A 25,310-nucleotide genomic window follows, 5' to 3' on the forward strand; every position below is an offset into this window, starting at 1 on the left:
CAAATTTATCACGTTTGTTCTCCTCCTCTCGTGTCTCGAGATGTCAGTGTCTGACTCTGATCTGTCTGCTGGGCCGTGCCGTGTGATACAGCAGGGTCGGAAACAGAAATGATTAGTTCATCTTTCAAGTCTCGAGTTCTGGTTCGGCCGGGTCCGATCTTTCGTTCTTCCTGTCAGTCCCATAGAGGCTATTTTGTCAGTAAGGTAAAGAGAAATGATTAGTTCATCTCTTTGGGTTTGAGTCCTTCGTTCTTTTGTCACGTGACCGCTGGTATCTCGCATCAAATACAACATTAGATTCGTATTATTGACTGCGTCTGAATATATATTGTTTTATATTTAGGAATTAAAATACAAAATATGTGCAATAAACATTATCTGAAAAATAAAAGTTCCGTCTTATTATTGCCCCTGTCCGTCTCTTTTCTAAATGTTTCTTGTGCATCTGTGGTGGTGTTTTATTATTATTATTATTGTTGTTGTTGTTACTGTTATCATAATATATTATAATAACACACATTGTTATGTAAGGGATAATGTATTGCGAGGCGGTTGTTATAACAACCCCGACAGGAATCTTGAATCAGCCTGAAGGGGTTGTTATTCGCTATAACAACCGCCTCGCAATACATTATCCCGCTTATTACATGGCTACCTACCAAATAAAGAAATAATTTGATCCAAATTATTGATTTAAAAAGGAGTTTATTGATTTAAAAACGATTGTAAATAGTTCCGTGTACATAGCAACGCTCTGTTTTTCATGGCAACGGTGTGTTATACTTCGCTGCGGTCTGTTATCAAGAAATAACAGACCGCATTCTACATTGGAATTCAACCAAGCCATGTAATAAAAAAAAAATATATATATATATATATTATACATTAATATATATATAGGCTATAGGCCTATAAGCTATGTTACAAAGGTGTAGGTTTCAAACTTTAGGTGAAAAAAACATAGTGAATAAAAAACATAGTGAATGACTTCTAAAAAACACAGTGAATGACTCAAAAATAGGCATGAATCCAAAATACATAACACTTCATTTCAATTTTTTAAACTGATTTTTATTAATTAATAACACAAGGACAACAAAATCATATAACAAGTCAATAGAGAAAAATAAATTACAGTTGATTCAAAATTAGTAATAGTATAATTGACTTGAATTTGTGAAGTTAGACTTGAATAGTCAATATATTTCCCATATTTGTATATGTCTATGATATTAACTGAAAATTATAATCCACTGTAAACGAGTCTCATCTAAGTGGTTTCCCCTATCATATGGATAAAGCTTTGCATTAACCAACTCTTAAATATCACATTCAATGTTATAGAAAATAATCTTCATGACAGAAATTCACAAATATAGCCTATATACATTTGAGAACAGAAACGCATCACGTAACTGTAAAAGTACAAATAAAATAAAAAAATAACTACGCGCTTGTTTGTAAAAAGGTTGTGAATTAGTATTCAATACGGTGACAAGTCACGTGACAAAAGAACGAAGGACTCAAACCCGAAGACTCGAGAGATGAACTAATCATTTCTGTTTCTGCATAGTGCTATGGGTTTGTGGCTTGAAGAACGAAAGACTCGAACCCGAAGACTCGAGAGATGAACTAATCAATTCTGTTTCCGCTACTGACAGCATAGCCTCTATGGGACTGACAGGAAGAACGAAAGACTCGGACCCGGCCGAACCAGAACTCGAGACTCGAAAGATGAACTAATCTTTTATCTTTCCAGATACTGACAGCATAGCCTCTATGGGACTGACATGAAGAACGAAAGACTCGGACCCGAACCCGAAGACTCTCGAGAGAGGTGAACTAATCATTTCTGTTTCCATTAGCCTACAGATTCAGAACCCATATGTTGCGTAATGCGCATGCGTGGTTAACACAAAATGAACGAATCACTCTCTGAGACAACTCGGTAGTCCCGAGTCATATTATAGATTCGTTCAAAATGAACGAATTGTTCATGAACGACACATCACTATCAAACTGCACGGGCAGCAGGTAACATTAAGCTAATACGGAAAAGTTACATTTATCCTACCATGCTACTGTATAAGTTGCGGCAGCATGTGAGTTATGCTTAACAATCATAAAAGTGTAACTCAATTTCAGCCGCATTCTGAGTCTGACAATGTCATTCATTTTGTCCAAGGCCATAGCAAGTGTTAATAGCTTGGCTTATAATTTATATCTTTGATTTCATAGTACACTTTACAATAAGGTTCATTTGTTTATTATTCATATTAACTAACATTAACTAATTATGAGCAAAACATTTGTTAGGCTACTGTAGGCCTATTTGTTAATCTTAGTTAAATGATTAGTTCACCTCAAAATGAAAATTTCCTAATAATTTACTCACCCCAATGCCATCCAAGATATCCATGTCTTTCTTTCCTCAGTGGGAGAGAAATTATGTTTTTTGAGGAAAACATTTCTGCATTTTTCCTCTAACAATGGACTTAATTGGTTAACATCGTTTTTAAGTCCAAATCAATGCAGTTTCAGAAGTCTTTGAAGTGTTTAAACGGTCTGTACACGATCACAGCTGAAGAAGAGGTTGTTATCTAGCGAAACGATAGGTAATTTTCAAAAAAATAAAAAAATAATTTATAGACTTTTTACCTTCAATAGTTCGGATTGAGCTGATCAACAAACGGACAGGGAACTACGTTATCACGTTGAAAGGTCACGCCGGCAGAAGTACCGCCCCACTGTTTACAATGCGACCGTACCATAGACAGTATGGACCGTACGTAGGAGGATAGTTCAAATAGTATTGTTTGCTATTATATATATAGTAATAGTATTCAGTGAATATGAATAGTATATAGAGCCCGACCGATAAAGGATTTTGAAGGCCGATACCGATACAAATATTTGTTGGTTTTAAAATCCGATATTCCGATATATCGGCCGATATATTTTTTTTACATTTCAGAAACGCGCAACAAAACATTAACAGATTTCCCTAACATTAGTTATTTGTAGTTATTTATGAGTTTTAACTAAAATAATATGATAATGCATTTTAAAAAGAAACTTGTTTCTTTTATTGTCACAACAGAACATCAAAATATATTAAAGTTCTGATAAATAAAATTTATAAAAATACAAACTTAAGATACGAAACGTAAAGTCCTTTGAACAAAAACACAAAAACAACAACAACCAAATCAAAGTTACCCGTTTTAAAAGACTTGGTTCATAAATATAACTTTGAATAGGACTGGAGACAAATTCTGTTAAGTTCTGATAAATAACAACAACAGCAAAATATAAATTGCTAACAGTATATGAGGTAGTTTACTGAATCAGTCAATCCTCATTCTCAATAGCTCCAGTCCAGCAGAGGCAGGTTGTAGTACAAGAAGCAAAGTTTCTCTGCATTCTCTCCTATCAAAGAGCTTCGCCTATCCTCATAAATATTTCCTATGGTGCTGAACACTCTTTCGCTTGCCACAGAGGAGGGTGGACAGGAGAGGTAATGCCTTGCCAAAGCTGACAGTCTGGTGAAACGGTTGGTGTTGTGTTTCCACCAATCATATGGATTCCCACTCTTTCTGTCAATGACAGGCTCTCTGAAGTACCGTTCTAGCTCTTCGATGATCCGCTCTGGTTCCACTGCCTCACTGGTGGATGGAAGGAGCACAGTGTCATACAGCAAGTCTAAGAGACTGGGTACTTGGTCCTCTGTTCTCTGCCTTTTGGGATCGGTCTCCTCAGATGGAGTTTCCGTGGCAGAATCTGGTGGACTGGTCTCCATAGCCTCTTTTAGCCAGGTTTTCACTTTTACCAGAATTTCTGGTACCAAAGGCCGCTCTTTGTAGCGTGGGTCCAGGACACAGGCAAGCACCACCTCTTTAGCGTCTTTAACCTGTTAAGCTTTACCAGTGCGTCGGCGCACTGAAACGTTTTTTTATTTATTTAGTTCAAAGTTACTATCAGATTAAATGTTATACTTTGACAAACTATACATCATTAAAAAGATATAAGACTCAAGTTTCAGTATTTGACCACTATTGTATTCTGAGAAACTTATAGTGACAGTTATGTCTTAATTTGTGTCAGGAGTTATGAAATGAAAAAATGCGTCGATCCCTTTAATATGAATTATGACCGTCAGCTGGTCCATTCATAAAAAAAACTCCGTGCTGTCGTCATGACAGTGCTTCACAAAACAACGTCCCTCAGGGCTTTTAGCTCAAAAATGTGCAGACTTGGAGAAATATTGATATATTCTCATAGATTCACATCATATTTCTATAGACAGGAATAATATTTATTGAATTTATACCCAAATGCGTCGATGTAATCATTATGAGCGCTTCTTACTAAGATGTGCTGTGTTTTCAATTCATACCAATAGCCTGAGGGCGCTATATGCACAATAATACTCCATATATGGAACATGAAGAAGAGACATAATCATGTGACCTTCAAGGACGTCACTGATAGCAGCTACACACAAAGCTAACACAGATATCGCTGTAATATGCAGATACAGACGTTTTGAAGACAATAAAAAATATTGCAATGATATTTGATTTGCCTGTGTTCTTCAAGCAATGCCAGGTATTTTTATAATAATAGATTATATTTATAATGTAATGCTAATCGATATAGACTTTATCATTGTACATAATTCTATAAATATATTTTCTGTCAGATTTTTTTTTTTATCTGAAGCCAAATTAGATCACAGAAGATTATTTAAAATACTCGAATTGCGTTATAAAGTTCGTTTGAAGCACAAACATGGTTTTAATCTCATAAATGGTCGTGTATTGATGGTGTGCTAAGCTAACATGCTAGCTAGGCCCAAAATAAAGTAATTTGACATGATCTTGAAAAACATTTAACTAAATACAGAGTTTTAGACTTATCATTTTCAGATTTTAAATATAACATGGTCACACATATGGCTTTAGCTGCAGTGCATTTCTAGATTGCTACAGTGCCCACTTCAATTTTATTTTCATGAATATGTTTCATAAAAATAAATTTCTAATAACTTTACAAAACTTTGAAGCTATTTAAAAAATGTTTTTTCATTATGACAATAATTAATTCTACATTTACAATAAACTACCAGGTGTCAGCTTTCAAATGAGATCATACTTGTGCTTTTAGTGCAAAGGGTTCATGAACTGTATGTGTTTCAGATTGGGTATGTCATTTCTGGGGATTTTTCAAAAGTGGCGTTGCAGCTTAACAGGTTAACTTTTGCAAATCTTTTTTGCAAACTGTCTAGCATGAATTTTCTTGTGGTTTGAATACCCCTGGTGGTTGGTCCCTCTGACTCCAGTAAACGTTGTAACACTGCTAAACATGGTATAATGCAGGATGTGGATGAGTCCTCTCTGCTGAATTCCAGTGTCACCTCCTCCAGTGGTCCAAGGGTCTCTGCCAGGTTCGACGCAATGGACCATTCCTCTGCTGACAGACATGAGAAATGTCCATAGTCGCTAGCATACGCAGTGATGGTTCTTTTCTGTTCAATCATCCTCACCAACATGTGCAGTGTCGAGTTCCACCTTGTCTGTACTGCCTGTATGATCGAATGCTGTGGGACACCTAGCTCCTCCTGAATTTTAGATAGGCGTTGCTGTGCCGTAACAGAGTGGTTGAAGTGAGTTGCAATTTTCTTCAGCTTTGCCAGAATGTCCACCACCACTCTCTGGGAACTGAGGCCATCATTGATAACTAGGTGCAGTATGTGAGCACTGCAGCTCAGGTCTAGCATCTCAACAAGGCGCATGCCTTTCACGATATTTGCCCCACTGTCCCTGAGTACAAGCATGACCCACTCCTCATCAATTTCCCATTCTTCAAGCATGGACAGAAATGTCTCTCCAATGTACTGTCCTGTGTGGGACTGTGACAAGGATTTCACGTTCAAGACAAGTTGGACCTTTTTCCAATTCTTGTCAATGAAATGAGCAGTCAGGCTCATGAGTGCCTCATTTGACCCTGACCAACAGTCGGTGGTAAAAGAAATGCTGTTTCCTGCATTTTCAACTGACAGCAGTTTCTTTATTTTATTTACAACTCCTGTGTAAATCTCATCCATCTTCTTTGTACGGAAAAATGTCTCTGTCTTTAATGGGTATCTGGACTCTGCCTTGGCCATAACCCTTTTAAACCCTGCACCCTCAACAACTGCAAAAGGCAGGATGTCACTGGCTATCATCTCCATCAGGAGTTTGTCCATTTCTTCAGTTCTTGGATCAGGAGTTTGTCCATTTCTTCAGTTCTTGGATCATTTAGAGTCCATTTTGTGGTTTTCTCTAGCACTTGTTTTAGGGTTGGCTGTGTCCGCTTATGAAGACAGGATCTAGAAGAGTGTTTTTTTCTGTTGTCCCGGTGCTGATAAGCTGTGTGTATCCTTTATCTTCAAACAAATTGAGAATAGGTTTGTTGCAACGAGAAAGCTGATCTTCATTGAAGTCGCCACAGACGATTAGAGGCCTGAAATCAATGATCTCAAGAGATGTCAAGAGGGCGTTCAGGTGTACCAAAAACTCTGCCAAATTATAACTTGGTGGTCTGTAGATTACTGCAAGAAGGGCTTGTTTGGGGGCTTCTATCTTCAAAACCAAATACTCCAAGTCAGTAACATTCTGTATGTACATCAGAGGACAAACTTTAAAGCTGTTCTTCACATAAATAGCCACTCCACCACCATTCTTGTTTGTCAAATGTGCATAGTTTGTGTAGGATGCATGCCTGTTGCGTTTGTACATGGTGTATCCATCCAGATGTAGATGTGCAGGAACAGCTGAGCCTGACAGGTGTGTTTCAGTGAGGCACAGAACATCAGCCAAGAGAAGCTCATGGTGGCATTTTAAATCCTCCATATGACACTCCAGTCTCTCTGTGTTATGATGAATTATTTTGAGAGCTGAATTCAGGCTGGAATCCTGTACAATATGTAGGATGGGCTGGATACTGTTAAAATCCACTTTTGGCATGTTCTCCAAGGAGGCACTTATTTCTGGATTACAGAAGATTTTCTTTTCTTCGAAGTCAGTAATGTGCAATCCACTGAGTGATGTTGTTCTGCTGAGTGCAACGTATGCCATGCCTGATTTGAATATGTGCTTCAGAGATACAACAGCGCGATCAGTCGTCATTCCTTGCACTTTATGGATGGTACATGCAAAAGCAAGCTTCATGGGAAATTGTCTTCGAATTGTTCCTTTTCTTTTCAGTGGTTCCTCTGACCTCTCAATATAGACAATGTTGTCATCTCCACCAGGTGCTTTGTTGCGATGTTTTTGTCCAGCAGTCACATTGTCTAAATGAAGACCAATGAATTGAACCAATCCATCTCGGGTCTGAGCTGTTATTTTCGCCACCTTGCCAAAAGTGCCATTAACCCTCTGAGGTCTGAGCTATTTTCTGGGCCCTGGAGGTGTTCTGACATGCTCTGACATTTGTGTTTTTTCTGTTACTTGTGACATTTTCATGGCTAAAGTCTAATTACACTGTATTCAGCACAAACTCTGCTAGAATAATATATCAGCAGCATGTATGTAAAAGTTTGTAGTTTTGAGATAATGACATTTATGCGTGGTTTGTGAAAATACAAAAAAAAATTCTCACTGAAAAAAAAAAATTCTCTGTGTAGTTGAATAACTTCCCTTTCCAGATTAAATGTCTGTTCTTGGTCTTGGATTTTGTGAAATAAATTTCTAAATAAATGCGACTTATAGTCCAGTGCGACTTATAAGGCCATGAAACCCATACTGATTATTTCTTCACAAGACTTTTGAAAATTGTATGACGTAGCCTAGAATATTTGCTCCAAAACTACCGTATTTTCCGGACTATAAGTCGCACTTTTTTTCATAGTTTGGCTGGTCCTGCGACTTATATTCAGGTGTGACTTATATATCAAAATTAATTCAGACTGAGATGAACCAAGAGAAAACATTACCGTCTACAGCCGCGAGAGGGCGCTCTAGTTGGCGGAGTTGTTCAAAAGCGACACCAAGGATGAAGAAAATGATGTGGAATGAGATCGCGGGAGCTTGGTGAACTTGTTTACTGGTAACTTGCTTGTTGGACTCGCTGGCTTATGTTAATTTAGCCTATTCAGCCTCCCAGGTATATGTTCTTTATGCTATTGTGTAGCTGAATAACTGTTAATGTGTTGCGTTAACACCTATTCAGCCTGTTAACCGGACACCTATTCAGCCTGTTGTTCTGTGTAGTTGAATAACTTCCCTTTCCAGATTAAATGTCTGTTCTTGGTCTTGGATTTTGTGAAATAAATTTCTAAATAAATGCGACTTATAGTCCAGTGCGACTTATAGTCCGGAAAATACGGTATGTGAAAATCACCCTGACTGCTCATTCAGATAAGACAATATATTGATTTTAAATTTCTAAGACGTGTTTTGTGTGAAAAATCCTTATGCGAAAAGGCGTGATCATCTCATGAATATGTAAGCCTTCAACACCTGAGAAAGACAAAGACACTCCCCTAACTGCCCTATTAGGAGCGATCAGGCCCTGTCATTCAGAGCAACCTTGCACAAAGAATGAGGAGATTTAAAAAAGAATGGCTTTTAGATTGTTTGGATTTATTTACAACACAACATAATCCAAAAATACACAACAAATGACAAAAGAGCACATTGAAAACAATGATCCAAAGACAGAGACCTTTGTGCCATTCCTAAAAACATTGTACATACCTTTCATTTCCAAGGTGTTTGATTTTCACTTTACCATGTGCATATACAGAGACTCATGTGAATGTTGAAGTCAGCAGGACTCAGTTGCATCTGGTCCCTGAAAGAAAAAGAAAAAAAAGAAAAAAATGTGAACATACTGATATCAAGAGAAACTATAGGGCTGCACGATTTTGGGAATAGATTTTTGATTTTTCTGGTTAAAATTTCTTTTTAAAATTCACAGAATACACACACACACACACACACACACGTTTCCAACAATATATAATGAACACCAGTGGCCGGTTGCATAAACATAGCCATAATGTTAAGACAGTGTCTTAAGTTCTAGTATGACCTACTAGCAGTTAGTCAGGGGCAGTCAGTCTTAGTTTTCGGTATCAAAGTAGGCTTATCTACGTTTTTATGTAACTGATTTTAAAAAGCTATGAACCGTTTTAAAGAAAATAAATTGATGTCTAACTTGTAAGACTAGTCTTAGAGGTTTATGCAACCGGCCCCAGGTTTGTTGTGCCTTGTAGGCATAGGCTACGCAGTGCTGCATAAAATAATAATAACAATAAATTAAATCTTCCAAAAGATTTCAAGAACAACTACGCTAGAGAAAAATATATTGATTATCATATGTTACTTCAAATGTTTCCATTCGTTATGATGATATGAAATGAGATAATAGTAAAAACATAAAGCCTAATGTTTGGTGCATTTTTCCTTTCAAACGCAATCGCGCTCCAAAATATGATGCATTCAAACGCGATCGCGCTCCAAAATATGATACATTCAAACGCACAGCGCGCTCCAAAATATGATACATTCAAACGCACAGCGCGCTCCAAAATATGATGCATTCAAACGCACAGCGCGCTCCAAAATATGATACATTCAAACGTACAGCGCGCTCCAAAATATGATACATTCAAACGCCATCGCGCTCCAAAATATTAAACATTATGGTTATACATATCTATGTTTGAGCAGATATCCACAAACAGTATTTAACAGTAAACACGGGTCTAAATAGTATAATATTCACCATATATCTAGCAACAGTTCAACTGCAATGTGAAGTTTATGCAACAATACCATAAACTAATAAGTAAGAATTTCTTACCTTACATCTTTCTTGTCTTCAAATCGCGTTCTTCTTCTTCTGGGGGTAAATCCAATGTAAGCTCAGACGTGTCTTCCAAACTCGACGAAAAGCAGAGACTTGTGAAGTGTTTTGGTGTTTTGTGTTTGAGGTAACGAGGGCGTTCGCGTTCCATGTGGAGATTTGCATGTGAATCACTTTTGCGCGAGTGGGCGTGTCGAATTAAAAAGTAATTAGCAAGCGTTTGAGATACTGGACATCCTGTTGGTTTTATACAAATTACTTAAACAGAGAATATTTGTTTTCAGTTTGAATCCGATCATTTAAAAGTACACACTTAAATGTGTATAAAGGTATATGGCTCATAAATGTGTGACAAGTATTCGCTGAGTTTTGTTTCAGTTTATAGACGTGCTCATCTGCTCAAGAAAAAAAAGTTCACCGCGACGGAGAGGCAGAACGCACACCCTGTTTATTTTCTTTATTTTACAAAAGCACAATGTTTTGATTTGATTGTAAGTGGACACATACAAAAGTAGAAATATCACAGATTATTTTTTTATATTTCTTTTTTCTGTATAACCATAAATGACGGAGTAATTTAAGTTTATGTTGCTGCTATGTGAAAAAAATCCAGCAAAACGCGTCGGCGCGTTTCTCGACCTCAGAGGGTTAACCAGTCCGTCTTCCACATCAATGTTTCTGGTTAGCATCACTCGTGCACCAATAGCAATCTGTAGTGTGTCAATAAGGTCACGATTGTCTCCTTTAAATGGTGCCGCTTGTCTTTTCATTTCTCCTGTTCGGGGATCTTTTTTGTAATCATGTGCATTTATGGTAATGACATTTGAAAAGCGGGAGGATATGGCTTCACTGTTGTGATTGTCTACCTCTTTATTGGTTGCATAGATGTGCAATGCATCAGCTGGACATTCTTCAGGGGAGGATCTTATGACAGTTTCTAACATGCACCTGTCTGCATCAGTCAGCTTCTCGTGCTTCTTTTTTACTCTCAGTCTGTTGAGCAGCTCAGCGTATGCAAGATCATCTCTCTGTCTCATGATCTGAGTCATAGTTATCATTTGAAATTGATCTGTCCAGAAGTCCAGCACATGGTCCTCATACACACAGAGTGGTTTTGCTAATAGATAATAATCTCCCACAGCTAATACAGATAAGCCACCAAAAGGTTTCTTGTTTCCTTTAATCTGTTGCAGTTTCCAGTTCACATAGGCAAACAACTGTTTTGACACCATTGATATTTCGTCGATAATTAAAATGTGTGCATTAGAAAGGTCTGCCCTGATTTCATCCAAGCTGTTTCCCAGGCCTTGGTATGGAGGCTTCAAGTTTCTTGGGAGTTTCAGAAGACAGTGCAGTGTTTTACCTGAGATGTTAAAGGCTGCAGTTCCTGTGAATGCTGCTAAAAGAACGGTTGGCTTGGAAATGTCAGTATGCTCTTGTATGCATGGAAGCCTGCGCAATATCTCAGTTGCTTCAGCATAAATAGATTTGATAACGTGTGATTTACCAACTCCTGCTCCTCCATTCAAAAAATACAGAAACTGTTGTGGGTCACATCTTTTGCACCAGTCTCGGACTGCATAAAATATGGAAGCTTGTGTTTGATTCAAACTCTGGTACATTTTGCGAATTTGTGCAGGATTCAGCTGGGCAGCTTCCACGATTTGGCATAGCTGTGTTACTGACAGAGGTAGATGCTGTGTATTCAGGAATATCCTCCTGCTCGTTCACATCATTAGGATCAGTGGGTTCACGTTCTGATATGCTCTCCAAACGGATCAGTTCATTTGCTGGAGCCAATGTAGTCCATGCATCTTCAACGGGACCATGCTGTTCAAAATCCTCAATAGCCTTTTCTATAGCCTCATTATGTTTTTCATATTTCTCACGGTTTTCATTTACAATACTGTACACACGCTGCAGTTCATCAGTTCCTGGCAGTTTTACTGAAGCGAATGCATAAAATGATTCGTATGTCTTGAATCTGGCCGACTTCAGCTGCTCATCTGAGCGATATGGCAAGTAAAGCTTTAGAAAAGTTCCATAGAATTTTTCTGGGTTTTTCTGCTGTGAAAAGCGGGCAAATCTGATTACAGCAGGTTTTCCCCTCGTTCTTTTCTGTATGTGTCCCAAGTTTTTTTGAAGTGGCAAAACATTTTTACCTTTTTGCTGTCCTGCATAAACAATGCGGTATTCACTTGCAAATTCAGCCATGCACATGTTCTCAAATTCAGGTCTGTTTGGCCTGGCCTTGTACTTTTCAGGCAATCCTGTCATCCACACATTTTCGATGTCATCATCCATGGTCTGCAAGCACCTCATTGGTAAACTCATCTTTACAGCGTTGTCATCAGTAGGTATGAATATGACAGCACGTGATGATGATTTTAATTTCAGACTGCATGTGCGAGCGACTGCCTCCTGAGCACTGACTTCTCTGTTCTTTGAATAGGCATTCATGATCTGCTTCATGCACTCACGTTCAGACAGGTCATCATGGCTTGAGTCTTTTATCACTTTTTTAAGGTAATCACTCATCTCATGCTCAGCTTTTGAAATGTACGAGACAATATACATGATGCAGCTGTAGGGGTTCAGAATGAACTGTATGTCCATGTTTGCATCCCAGGCTCTTAACAACATTGGATTATAGCCGTTAACCCAGCAGTCCTGTGGTCGTCTCTCCATGAATATTGAACTTGATGTAGAAATAGTATCAATATGTTTCTCATACTCTTCATAAGTCATGTTTACTTTATTAAGTAGCAGTGTAATGCTATCAAAACTCTGAGTTGAATCATTCAGTAGATCCCACACCTTCTGTAGCTGTTCTTTTGCAAAACTGGCATAATTACTTTCCTCTGATTCATTCCCTTCATCATCATTCTCTACAGGAGGAGGCCTGGGCTGGGATATCATTGTTCTGTTAATGGGTGGTTTAGGAAATCCAAACCGGCAGTGCTTCTTGTTCTTTCTACAGGATTTTGAGTGGTTACGACTGTGCATCTGCACTTCACTTACAATTTTATGTAGTTCTGGGTCTTTGTCTGGGTCTGGTCATTTGCATGAAATGTATTTATCAATGAAATCACACACATCCTGATCTTGATCTTTTTCAAACTCTGGAGCATCTTTCACCCAAAATAAGCAGTGAATGTGTGGAGAGCCACGTAGCTGGACCTCTACTCTGTAAAAAAAGTCAATTACCTCACCGATAGGTCGAGCAGGGGAATTGATCAAATCTCTCATCAAGGCTTCAACTCGTTTCTCAAACATTCTCATCGCTGTCACAGGGTTACTTCTGAGGATTTCACATTTTTCGGACCAGTCTAATTCAGCAAAGTTCACAGTTTCACCTTGTTGTGCTTTAATAGCAGTAATCACATCAGGCCATCTCATCTCAGCAGCACTAAACGTACAGAAAAATGTAGGAGTGCCCAGCTGTCTTAGTATAGCAAACAAATCACGGAGAGATTTCTCCCAGTATGCTGGAGTCCCTCTTAATGGTTGCATGAATCGTGTAGCTTCCTTATTTATTACAAGCTTTTCTAACTCCTGTTTGTCCTGCAGCATTGAACAGTTTATTCTGCGTCCATCACGAGTCATGGGTTTTCCTTTCCTCAGCTGGATAGACATACTAGATGTGGCCATGTTCATTTCAGTTACAAACTGCGCAAAGAAGATATAGTTGGTATCCTTTTCACAACGATTGTCAATAGAGAATAGTCTACAGTTAAAGTATCTGCTGGGGGAAACATGTTTTGCTCTACCAGGTTCATCAAAGGTGTTCTTGCCATCTGGAAACTGCACTGGAAACGCCATAGACTCAAGTTTAGGAATTTTGAAAGTGTTTACAGGAGTGTTTCTCTCTGCTGGGGCAATGCAAAATATTCCATCATTATAAGACAACAGCTGCTGGCCAAGATCTGGGGGCTGAAGACATGTATCCAAGGCAAGGCCTCTCGATTGCTCTTCTGCAGTAGTGTCATCATTTGCATCATTGTGTTCATTCTCATTGCTCTGTTCTTCAGTGTTCTCACTTTGGCTGGTGTTCTCAATATCCATTTCCTCATCAGGAGCATTGATGTCTTCATGCTCATTAAACATTTCTTCTTCAGAGAGTTCTGCATTAATGAAGATATCTTTATATTCCGAATGGAGATCTTTTAGCTTTCTTAAAGCAGACAAAACCTTTTGCATGTTCATAGTCTGAAACTGATAGTGGCCTTTGTAACACAGACGTCTTTTGAGTTTCACTGTAAGCAGTTGTGATTCACTTCTTGGTCTGGGTAAAGAATTTACAGTCGTTTCTACTTCAGATGCAACAGAAATCACAGCGCCTTTTATAGCTCTTTGCTGGCCTTTCGACAGTGTAACAATCTTAGCAAAAGGAATGTACTTTGCAATAATGTGTCTTTCAAGAACATTCAAATCGCAGAGTTCTGGAGGAATGGGAGCGAACTGAAGTTTATTGGCTAAAGCAATGTCTGGCATCAGACCTCTCAATAGTGTATTATGGCAGCAGTGACAGATCCACTCTGTTTTCCTGTACTCCAAGGCACATTCATCAGGGCAGTCGGAGCAGATGTGAACATAGTTTCCAGTCAAGCAAACTGAAGCAACTGTCGGATTCTTCTGATAGCGCTCATGATCACATGATTTGACTTGATTTGAGAAGAGCGCTCTGGCACAGCATGTGCAGACATAAGTTGGCCCCTGTTTTATAACTTCTCTGAAAACATTTAAGGCTCTTAACACAGTCGGATCTTGTACTACGTCAGGCTGGTTATTTTGCAATGTGTCTCTCTGCTGGCGCATCAGATTCATTTTTTTGTATTTGTGCTGTATGTCTTGTGCACAGCGTACTGTGTGAAGTACCTTGAGTGCAGATATTTTGTTTTTAGATTTGAATAAATTATATTCTTTCTGACGAGCCCTAAAATGTGCATCACAGTGATAACGTTGTTTAAAAATGTTCTTCCTTTTTTCAAAGTTAGGATCATTTTTGCATCGGTTTGTATAATGATCCATTTGCCTTTGCCTAAAAATTGGATCTTTTAAATATCTATCAACAAGATATTGCATATGCTGCTCCTTGTATTTAGGATTGTTCCTATAATTTCTCAATATATAGTTATTTTGTCTCTCTCTGAATTGTTCATCATTCTTGTAATTTTGAATTATATAATTCTTTTGTCTCTCCCTAAATTGTTCATCATTCCTGTAGTTTAAGGTTATTTTACTCTTTTTTTCTCCCTCTGTATTGATCATTATTTCTGTACTTGCTAGTTACATAAACCTTTTTTCTCTCTCTGCATTCATTAATATTTGTATAATTGTTTTTCATTGCTTGTTTGTGTTCTTCTCTTTAAATGCTATTATTCCAATACTTGTTCTGCATGGCTTGATTATGTCTTTGCCTGTATTCACTACTTGTTTTATAATCATAGACTTTACGTACAGCCTGTTTTTTGTCATAAACACATTGCCTCTGAACCATTTCTTTGCGCCTTTTTTTATGACGAGCCTTTAGCTTTTGAGTCTTCTTCAGTTTTTCTGTCTGCTTAATTGTCGATTGTGAATATTGGTGATTTGGAGCTGACAATGGCAATTGATCCTGTGGCAGCATGCCATGAGAAAGTTCACTGAATGACACATTTTTATATTCCATATGCTGTTCTGCAGTGAGAATCAAAATAACCAAACCTCCCTGAGCGATCTCTGAATACGGCGATACACGTGCATCCACACAGCAGCAACGCGTCACTCACATCAGCTCGGAGACACTGCAGTGTATTCTCAAGGTTTTCATACTCGCCTAGGACAGGTGAATCTTTTAGGAATCCAACTCTCTGAGGATGTTTCAGGATGTTGTAGCAGGCTGAGTTGGTCTTAACTGTGCTTGGCAGCTCATCCAAGTTTAAAAAATTAGCCACAAATTGTCCTTTGCTCCACAGTGTTTTTTTTTACACTAGTGTAAAGTGCATCACCTTTCTGTAAAATGCGGTCTAAATCGAAACCGAGTAGCTCATTACGTTCATTATGGACAGCTAGGAACATTAAGGCATTGCAAGTACACTGACGACTTCTGGAGTAAATCTTGTACCTAGAATTGCTTTGACAGTGGGATGCTGTAAAAGACAGAACATGCGTGTTTTCACCAACCATACCTGTTCCAGGAGTACTGCTACTGGTGCCACATGAAGCTTTTAGGTTTCTGCGCTGTTGCTGGGATTCACTCCTCTTTCCTTTTCTTGGCATGGTGATGTTTCAGCACTGGTAATCAAGCAAATATGTTTTAGAAATGGATAAATTGTTTTATATTTACTGATACTTGAAGTAGAACACAAAGCTAATGCCTTTTATGTAAATTGATACACAAAAAGGTTAAATATTGTATATACAACAAGACAACAATGAATTAAATAATGTGAAGTTGATTAAACAATTAGTTGATATTCCGACATCAATTCCGACAATTTTCTCTCTCTGTATCTGTATTTATTATTGATGCACAGTTCTCACCTGGGTTCGATGATCAAGTTTGTTTATGGTCAAGTTTTTCAGAGGGTCAAGTTTTTCAATAGTCAAGTGTGTTTCTGGTTCATTATTTTCAAAGATGCGTGCAAGCATGCAGGTGCGTTTTTGGATCATGCGTTGGGAAATCGCGGTTTGCGTTTGGAGTGCAGGCAAGCGAAGCAGCAAGCAGTGCAGCAGCATTATTTTAATAGCAGCCAGTTTTTTTGGGTGTTAAGAGAAAGAATAGAATGGGCGAGAGAGAGATTCAAGCGAGATAATGTTTGAGTGAAAATGGATATAAAGGCATAGATAGGACAGCACAGTAAAGGACAGAAAAGGACATGCACAGAGAGAGACACAACACACACACACACACACACACACACACACACACACACACACACACACACACACACACACACACACACACACACACACACACACACACAGAAGAAAACAAGTTAATTACACTTTACAGAAAACAGGAATACAAATGTGAGCTTAAAACTTCACTGATCAGAAAATTGTGATAATATAATAATAATAAACCAATTATATTAAAATAATTATAAAATGATTACTTACTGTAAAGATTACAATGTAATTACAAATAAATACAAAATACAGTAATCAACATATTTTCAACATATTACTGAACAACATTTATGCAAAATTAACTTAATTTTTGGGTGATGATGCTACCCCATTACATTTTAAAATTGTTCTTACGTAGATGTAAAACAAAGATGTCCAATCTACTGTGGGGGAAAAAAGAGAAACATCTCACACAAATAAAGCTGTTAATTAAAACTACAAAACCTAGTTTTTAACTTAACATATTACTGAACTACATTTATGCAAAATTAACTGAATTTTTGGGTGATGATGCTAACCCATTATTTTTTGAATTGTTCTTACGTAGATGTAAAACAAAGATGTCCAATCTTACTGTGGAAAAAGAGAAACAAATCTCACACAAATCAAGCTGTTCATTTAAGCTACAAAACCTAGTTTTTACTCAACACATTTACACAAACTGCACATGTCCTACAAATACATGAATTAACCTTCACTCTAATTTCTACTAATGGGTAAATGTGTAAAATATCACAAAGTTCTTTACATTAAGTACTAAGACAGCAATTTGTATTTGGACCCTACAGGACCTGTATAATTGTGTATAAATCAATAAAAAGATATGATTAATGTGTCTGATTAACATGTGTGTGTGTGTGTGTGTGTGTGTGTGTGTGTGTGTGTGTGTGTGTGTGTGTGTGTGTGTGTGTGTGTGTGTGTATGTGTGTGTTACTTGCATTGACAGTCAAAGCAGCCTCAACCCTATGGATGAATGAAAATAAAAACAGCTATTGATACTGAATCATATCAAAAACAAAAAGAAAACAAACCATGCAAGAGACATTGCTTATTTGTATCAGTGCAGTGAATGTGAACCTTGAAATGAAGGTGCTGATGGCAGTTGGTAGTGGAGATAGTGGAGGAGATACGAAACCTTAAGTAAATGAAATAAGTAATTTTGATCCCAAAAATGTTATTCAAATCTTAAGGGCTTAATAAGTAAGGCATAATGTTTAGCGAGGCGGTTGTTATAGCGAATACAATCAGCCTGAAGAGGTTGTATTCGCTATAACAAGCGCCTCGCTATACATTATCCCGCTTATTACATGGCTACCCAAATAAATCAATAATATGACACAAAATATTGATTTACAAAAGAGGTTATTGATTTAAAAACGATTATATTGCCAGAGTGAACAGAACTGCGTCCATAGCAACGCTTTGTTTTTCATGGCAACGGTGTGTTATACTTCGCAGCAGTCTGTTATCAAGAAATAACAGAACGCATTCTATATCGGAATTTAACCAAGCCATGTAATAACCTCTTTTATGTGAAAATATGCTGTTCCATATCTATTGTAAAAAAAAAAAAAAAAGAGAATGTGATAGACAGCCAGTTAAAAAGATTACTTACCGCAATGGATGCAATGAACTGGCAATATTTTTTTATAGACATGCGTTCACATACAAGAAAAAGGGAGAAAAATAAGAAATCACATATGATTCACTATTATATGAGCCAAATATTGCACAGGTCTGCATGGATGGACGTACAAAAGAACTGGAAAGTCTTAAAAGATATGAATGGTCGTGTTTATTGTTGTCATGTTTCATCAGTCATAAGTCTCTATCAACTTTTAATTCGGCGTTAGCTTGACTGAAAACTGATTCATGCGTTTTATGACTAACGTTAGTCAATCTTGTGGACGTTCAGCGCTATCCGGCGTCGAGTATGAATGAAACCGATATTACTTTAACCAAAGGGCAAAGGCGTATCGTATCTGACTGCGGTCCATATTTCATATACATTTTTTTTTCCTCAAAAACAAAACAAACCATACAAGAGAGACACTGCTTATTTGTATCACAGTATTAATGAGGTCAATCTGTATAAATTAATTACCTTGAAATAAAGGTGCTAATGGCCATTGGCAGTGGGTACGAAGCAGTGGAGGAGATACGAAATCTAATAGGTAAATGAAATAAGTAATCTTGATCCCCAAAATGTTAGTGCTTAATAAAAGAGGTTATTAATATTCTGAAATATGCTGATGTAGATTGCTATTCCTTAACTATTGTAAATGCAAATACTGAATGTGACAGACAGTCAGTTAAAAAGCTTACTTACCGCAATGGATGCAATGAACTGGCAAGATTTTTACAGACATGTTCAGTCACATAAAAGAAAAAGGGAGAAATAGGTCAGATACGTCAGATAATGCACAGGTATGGATGGATGGATGGATGGATGGACGGACGGACGGACGGACAGACATGTTTCTATTAATAAAAGTAACGTTAGCATTATTAGTTTGGGTTTGGTGACTTTTGCAGTCAAAAGTGCTGTTTTCTCATCGTGACATCAACATGACAATAAGATGAATACATTGATTATTTAAAATAACTTTAAACTTAAAATAACGTGTTTTATTGTTTTCATGTTTCATCAGTCATTACATAAGTCGATTCGTGACTGATTCATGTGTTTTATGACTGACTTTAGTCTAACTTGTGGACTGTCAGCGCCCTCCGGCGTCGAGTATGAATGAAACCGATATTAACGTTACGTTTACCAAAAGCGTGACGGCGTCCGCATTTCATATAAACAGGAACAAAAAGCACAATTTAATATCAAAATAACGAATACTAGGGATACAAGTGAATGTTTTTAACATAACGATCAAATTAGACGAATGACAGAAATCGTTACACAATCCTCCTCACGACATAATTATCGTAATTCTTAACGGAAATAAACTATTATTCGCGTTTCAGCAGTTATAAACATTTATAATCCAATACCTTTAACTGCATTCAAATCGTTGACCCAACACACATTTTAATTACCTCAGACATCTTTTCTTACTCACCCAACGCAAACAGCTGGCCTGGAAAAATCCAGAATGACCGACCGTTCATTAGTTATGCAGCATTCAACAGTCTAATTGGCCAGCCGTTACATTCGTTTAAATACTAAAACCTAATACCCTTATAATCAAGTTTAATTAGTCAAAATACATTTAATAGGGATTTATTTTAAATATAAAATATTAGAATAAATAAAATGAATTAGGAGTTAAAAATATTCATAAAAACGCGCGTGCACACAGAACAGGAGATGCGAGCAGCCAGAGTCCGTTAAAAGCCTCGCACAGCCTTTTATTTTAAATAAAATTAATTACAAGTAAAAAAAATATTCATTTCAATAAATTAAATTACAAGTAAAAAAATATTCATTACAACAAATTAAATTACAAGTAAAAAAATATGCATCAAAACGACATGTTTTGCAGCCCTTTAAAGCCACTGGGCATAAAAAAGGGTGGCTCTTCCGTATAACAATCGGAAAGGTTTAATTAGGCACCAATTAGACAAGTTAGAAGTCAGCAAAAAGGGTAATAGGAAATCCAAAAATTGCAGGCAAAATAGATTTAATAGGGATTTATTTTTAATAAAAGTCATTACAAGTTAAAAATATTTATTACAATAAATGAAAATTACAAGTTAAACATATTTATCAAAACGCGCCGCAACACACAGATAGACCGCGCAGGGAATGCGCGCACCCAGAGTCCGTTAAAAGCTGCGCACAGCCACAGTAACAAATGGGGGCTTGTCCGTAATAAAAAACGGAAAGGTTTAATTAGGCAACAATTAGACAAGTTAGAAGTCAGCAAAATCCGTGTAGATCGGTTTTAATCATCCGTAATTAATTTAATATTAATTAATAATTTTATGAATAACAATAAAATTAATTATAAGTTAAAAATATTAATCAAAGAGTGCACTCCGGTGCACACACACAGAGAGAAAGCATGAGATGCGCGCAGCCAGAGTCCGTTAAAAGCTGTGCAAAGCCTTTTATTTTAAATAAAATGAATTTCAAGTTACAAATATTCAGTACAATACATACAATTAATTACAAATTTAAAATATTTATTACAATAAATAAAAATCAAAACGCGCCCGCGCACTCACAGACCACGCAGGAGATGCGTGTCCATTAAAAGCTCGCACAGCCACAGTCCACTTAATTAATTCGTCCGTAATTCATTTAATAAAAAAAATAAATAAGAAAGGTTTAATTAGTAGGGTACATTAGGCAACAACTAGCCTACTTGTCAGAAGTCAGTAAAAAAAAATCCGTGTCGATTTGGGACAACATGGTTTCGTCAGATCGTTTTTGATCTGTAATTAATTTAATAAAACAATGAATAGCAAAGACAAATACATTTTAATATGGATTTATTTTAAATTTAAATCCTCACAAGTTAAAACTATTCATCAAAAGGGAATGTTAGGCATTAGGCCTACCCATAACAGCGCAGGAGAGATGAGTCCGTTAAAAGCTGCGGACAGCCTTTCATTTAAAATAAAATTAATTACAAGCTAAAAATATTAATTACAATAAATAAAATGAATCACACGTTTAAAATATTCATTACAATAAATAAACAAAATTAGCCTACAAGTTACAAATATTTATCAAAACGGGCGCGCATTGACTAGGAGATGCGCGCAACCGGAATCCCTTAAAAGCTGCTCACAGCCACAGTCCACTTCATTGCGGAGGACTCCAGACCAGGGCCGGCTTTGCCGACAGGCGACACAGGCGGCCGCCTGGGGCGCCATCTGCTGGACGAGGCGCAAAATAAAAAAAATAAATAAAAAAAAGTTAATTAAATGTATGTATCGTATTATGAAAGCTGCGCACACGCTGTACACTTTTACTGTGCACTGTCCACACACTGCTTGTATTTGTCCATTTCTTTTACTAGATTATATTACAATCCTAAAAAACGACTGAGTCACTCTGACAGGCAGCTGTCAAACTCACGCACGTTGCTCAGCAACCGGGAGTGGCGCGAAAACATCTGACAGCTGGTTTTAGCGCTTTAAAGTAGGGGTGTGCGATATCTGCTTTTGAAGAAATATCGTAGAATCGTGCATTATATCTGTTCTGGCGCCTCTGTCCCAACATACTGAACAACGCGACGTATATTCACATAAAATGTTAACGCAGCGGAACGGGACACTGCAGTTCACAAAAGTTCATATTTGCATACTGTGCTTTAATGCCTTGTCGGTTAAACATTTAATTCGCGTGCTGATGCGTGTGCGTTTCTCAGCGCGTACATGTGAAGCTCACATGCACTAAAAGCCTGTCTACCAGTGCCTTGATACTGGACTAAGTTATCTTTCGAGTCTTATTGTGCTTATACTGTTAAATACACACAAGGTTTACATAAACAAAGTCGGTTATGTCTAAAGTGAAAGCAAACTTGAGAAAATTGAGAGAAAATCTGCTTGTCAAATGCGTGTATATTAGACGCGTCGCGCGCAGCTCTTAAAGAGACAGTAGCAATAGTAAACACGCTGCCGCTTGTCCTAAAAGGGATAGTTCACCCAAAAATAAAAATGATCTCATCATTTACGCACTTTAATGTTGTTCCAAACCTGTTTTAATTTCCTTCTAATAGTTTCTAATATTTTTCTAATATTAATATTTTGAAGAATGTGGCTATCAAAACAGTATAGCTGGTCCCCATTGACTTCCATAGGAGAAAAATATACTATGGTAGTCACTGGGGTATATCAACTGTTTGGTTACCCACATTCTTCCAAATAACTTTTATTTTCAACAGAAGAAAGAAACTTATTCGAGTTTAAAACAACTTGAGAGAGTAAATTATGATAATTTGAATTTATGATAATTTGAATAAAACAACAAAATGCAAAGAGAAAATCACTCACTGCTCTTGACTGATAACTTTAATAGTAGCTTTAATAAGTATCAATGTATAATTTATTCAGTGAAGTCTGTTTTGTTTTATTTTCATATTTGTTCATTTAATTACTTTCTTCAATGCTACTGTTAAATCAAACAGGCACTCTCGCCTTGGGCACCAAATAACCTAGAGCCGGCCCTGCTCCTGTCACATTCACCGTCTGTCATCGTCCTGTCTTCACTACAGTTCCCAGAATCCTCCTTGTCTCCACACCTGAACTCACTCCCTCAATTACCCACCTGTTCATCATCATCCGTGTCACCTGTGCTTACCTCTTGTCTTTTTGTTTGTTCTGTGTATATAAGCCCAGTGTTTTCAGTCTGTTAGTTGTCTGTCGTCGTTGCTACATGCGTGGTTGTTCTGTTCTTGTTCCCTGAGAAACCTGTCCATGTAATATCTTGTTTGTTTAAATAAACACTGCTGCAATTGAGATCCCGCTTCTGATCCTGCTTCAACCAGCCCGTGACAGAACATAGATGGATTTTGCAGCAGTGAAGATCCTCCTTCTCTCCCAGGAGGATCAGTCCCTCGAGGCCCACACACAGAGGTATTTGGACTTGGTACCGTATGTTCATTATGATGACACCAGCCTCTGTGTGTTCTTCCAGGCAGGTCTCAACACTGAGACCAAAGCACGCCTGCCCGGTGATGGGCCTCGGGGGAACTTCGTGGAGTATGTGGAGTGGGTGCTGTGGCATAATGGGTCTCCGTTCACTGTTGGGCCCTGCGACAGCAATAATGAGTCTCGTCCCACCGAGACTGTCCTGCCTGAATCTCGTCCAGCCGAGCCTGCACTTCACGCCAGCCCATTTGAGCCAGCATTTCATGCTAGTCCAGATCAGCCTGCATGTGATGCCAGTCCAGTTGAGCCCCCCGAGCAGGAGCTCAGTATTCGTCCTGGACCAGTCATGGGGATCGTCTGGCCCAGAGCTCGCAAACTGATCTCTAACAGTGCTGATCTGACATCCAAGTTGATCGATCCCCCTTTGATGTCCGTCCGAAGAGCTTGCAAGTATGCTTCACACAAAATCAGCCCAGCCAAACCCCCTCATCCTACCTGCCCGCCAGAGCCAGCCGCCTGCCCAGTCGAACCAGAGCCTGCAAGCGTCTGCCCAGTCGAGCCAGAGCCAGCAAGTGTCTGCCCAGTCGATATCGCTCACGACGACTGCCCAGCCGAGACAGCTCACAGTGACTGCCCAGCCGAGACTGCTTACAGCGACAGCCCAGCAAAGCCCTCACCGCTGGTCCTGCCCAGCACAAAGCCCACAAAGCCCTCACCGCTGGCCCTGCCCAGCACAGAGCCTTCGCCGCTGGTCCCGCCCAGCTCAGAGCCCTCTTCGCCGCTGGTCCCGCCCAGCTCAGAGCCCTCTTCGCCGCTGGTCCCGCCCAGCTCAGAGCCCTCTTCGCCGCTGGTCCCGCCCAGCTCAGAGCCCTCTTCGCCGCTGGTCCCGCCCAGCTCAGAGCCCTCTTCGCCGCTGGTCCCGCCCAGCTCAGAGCCCTCTTCGCCGCTGGTCCCGCCCAGCTCAGAGCCCTCTTCGCCGCTGGTCCCGCCCAGCTCAGAGCCCTCTTCGCCGCTGGTCCCGCCCAGCTCAGAGCCCTCTTCGCCGCTGGTCCCGCCCAGCTCAGAGCCCTCTTCGCCGCTGGTCCCGCCCAGCTCAAAGTCCTCTTCATCGCTGGTCCTGCCCAGATCAATGCCCTCCTCATCGCTGCCCAGCACCGAGCCCTCATCGCTGCCCAGCACCGAGCCCTCATCGCTGCCCAGCACCGAGCCCTCATCACTGCCCAGCACCGAGCCCGCTTCACGGTCCCCATCAGCCCGGTCAGAGACTGTTTTTAACCATCCTTCTCAGGTACCCGGGACTTTCCCCAAGTATTTTTTTGGGGGGGGGGCCAAAGGCCTCCGTCCTGGCCACTCGAGGGACCACGGCCACCCGAAGGGTCTTCTCAGCCATGGCCACCTGAAGGGTCCTCACCGCCGTGGCCACCCGAAGGGTCCTCTCCGCCAGGGCCACCCGAAGGGTCCTCTCCGCCTTGGCCACCCGAAGGGTCCGCACCGCCATGGCCACCCGAAGGGTCCGCACCGCCATGGCCACCCGAAGGGTCCGCACCGCCATGGTCACATGTAGGGTCCTCACCGCCATGGTACCCTGCTCTGCCTGCGGGTCGCGCCTAGCGGGAAGGGGGAGTAATGTCACATTCACCATCTGTCATCGTCCTGTCTTCACTACAGTTCCCAGAATCCTCCTTGTCTCCACACCTGAACTCACTCCCTCAATTACCCACCTGTTCATCATCCGTGTCACCTGTGCTTACCTCTTGTCTTTTTGTTTGTTCTGTGTATATAAGCCCAGTGTTTTCAGTCTGTTAGTTGTCTGTCGTCGTTGCTACATGCGTGGTTGTTCTGTTCTTGTTCCCTGAGAAACCTGTCCATGTAATATCTTGTTTGTTTAAATAAACACTGCTGCAATTGAGATCCCGCTTCTGATCCTGCTTCAACCAGCCCGTGACAGCTCCAGACGCAGCTCCCACACAACAGATTATTAGAGGTAAGCTGGAAGATATAAAATGTATAAT

The sequence above is a fragment of the Leuciscus leuciscus genome (assembly GCF_965113295.1).
Source record: "Leuciscus leuciscus genome assembly, chromosome: 4".
Lineage (NCBI taxonomy): Eukaryota > Metazoa > Chordata > Actinopteri > Cypriniformes > Leuciscidae > Leuciscus > Leuciscus leuciscus.